Source organism: Thunnus thynnus, chromosome 9, assembly GCF_963924715.1.
Source record: "Thunnus thynnus chromosome 9, fThuThy2.1, whole genome shotgun sequence".
Taxonomy (NCBI): Eukaryota; Metazoa; Chordata; class Actinopteri; order Scombriformes; family Scombridae; genus Thunnus; species Thunnus thynnus.
In genome coordinates this window covers 6,821,567-6,823,306 of record NC_089525.1, presented here as the reverse complement: position 1 = coordinate 6,823,306, position 1,740 = coordinate 6,821,567, and the positions used below count along the sequence as shown (strand labels likewise).

Here is a 1,740-nt window from a genome sequence, read left to right as displayed (position 1 = left end):
GTCAGTCTAGTAGGAAATAATGTTTCAAATAATTTTGTGTCACACACCAACCCTGTCTCCTCAAAATTACGTTCTCACACAACTAAACCGCATTCACAATTACATTTCTATGGAAACGTATTTTGTCCTCAATTACGTTTGTAACATATCACAAATACTAAAAATGCTATTGGCTATTATTAATTCAAACAATCTTTCTCTACTCTTAATTATTTTAATGTGAATATATATATATATGTTTTTTTTTTTTCTGAGATGAGAGGTGATTTACGGCAGTAATATTGGTGACAGGCCTACGTGGTTACGTTTTTCTAGTGACTCGAGATCGTTAACAAACGTGGATTTGTCTTTTGAAAACGAGAAGAGTTTTAATAATAATTTGCTGGAATTGATGATTTTATACTCGTATGAAGAGGGGGCTGCTCACTGTACCTGAAATGATCCTGCTAGCTTCATGTTGACCAAATCCGTTGGACTAAGTATGCTGGTTGATGGATTCGTCGCTCTTTTGGCAGACAACGCATGGCTCAATGAACCAGACAGACTAGCGACCCCACGTGTGTCTACATTGAAACGACATCTTCATTCTTGAAAACCAAGGTTGCAAAGTTCAGACTGTATTAGGTTTATTCTATTTTGTGAAAATATCGTAAAATTCACCAGTATTCAATTTCAATACCGTTGGTCAATTCATACCTCTCTCGTGTAGCAACAACCACAGAGACATTCAAAACCTACTGACAACCCTGCAGACAACAGAAGGGGAAATGAGGCGGCGGTGGGTGAAGGAGGTTGAAGAGTGGGCTGCATCCAGTAAGATTTTTCCTTGAGCTACAAAATATTTACTTTGACCTGTTTCTTGTCGTTTACATTTAAGGAAATTGTATTTATTGACAATTGAATGTTTGCATTAAGGTCCAAAGTCCACCAACTGCCAAGACTAACTGGGACTGCTGCGGGTCATGGAGGGCCTTGTCCTTAAAATCAAACAGCGAAAAATAGAGCTGTACAGAGCCATAGGTGTGTTCCTCTTCTTCTTCTTCTTCTTCTTCTTCTTCTGCTTCTTCTTCTTCTTATTAACATTTTATTATTTTGAAATCAAGCTTCTGTTGTCACTTTTGGAGTAATTTGTGACATGTGTGCAGCAAGAGACAAATGGTGATTTTTTTCATATTTGTACCTCATGTCATTTTTAGACAATAACAAAGGCCGCAAGCCCAAGCTGGAGCTTATTGAGAAGGAAAAGAGGAAACTGGAGGAGGCAATTGCAGCTTACAACAGCCTTGTGCCAGACACAGAGACTGTTAATACAGTGGATGCAGTTCTAAGTCAAGACTTCCCCATTTGGCCGTGGGATTCTGGTATATGCATTTTTCTGCACTTTACATAGCTTGTATTTTTACATCTATGCTGATTTTAATATTGTTTTTGTCTGACATTATCAGTTATATACAATGTATTTAAATCTTCCACACAATGGCCCCTGTGCTATTTTGTCTATTGCTCTTAGGTAGTAATAAAAATGTTCAGTTATTATGGAAGTTTGTTTTCATTACTGTTAGAGAAATTCAATATAATCACTTTATTGTAGCATCCACAGTCCCCCTAGAGACAAAGAAAATGGCCTTGGACAAAGTAATGCTGCTGTCTCGACTTCAAGAAGAGGATGGGATTCTCATCAAAGAGATGAGGAACCACTGCCGCTACCTGACTGGATCTTCAAAAGCTGTAAAAAGAGAG

At 37.8% G+C, this 1,740-nt stretch overlaps 1 long non-coding RNA gene across 1 annotated transcript; it reads left to right on the top strand.

Moving 5' to 3' along the window:
* Nucleotides 1–493: 493 nt before the first annotated feature.
* On the top strand, nucleotides 494–1,011 carry LOC137188736 (uncharacterized). Its single transcript, XR_010929502.1, has 3 exons — nucleotides 494–600; nucleotides 710–813; nucleotides 916–1,011. It is a non-coding gene; the product is annotated as an uncharacterized lncRNA (long non-coding RNA).
* Nucleotides 1,012–1,740: the final 729 nt, after the last annotated feature.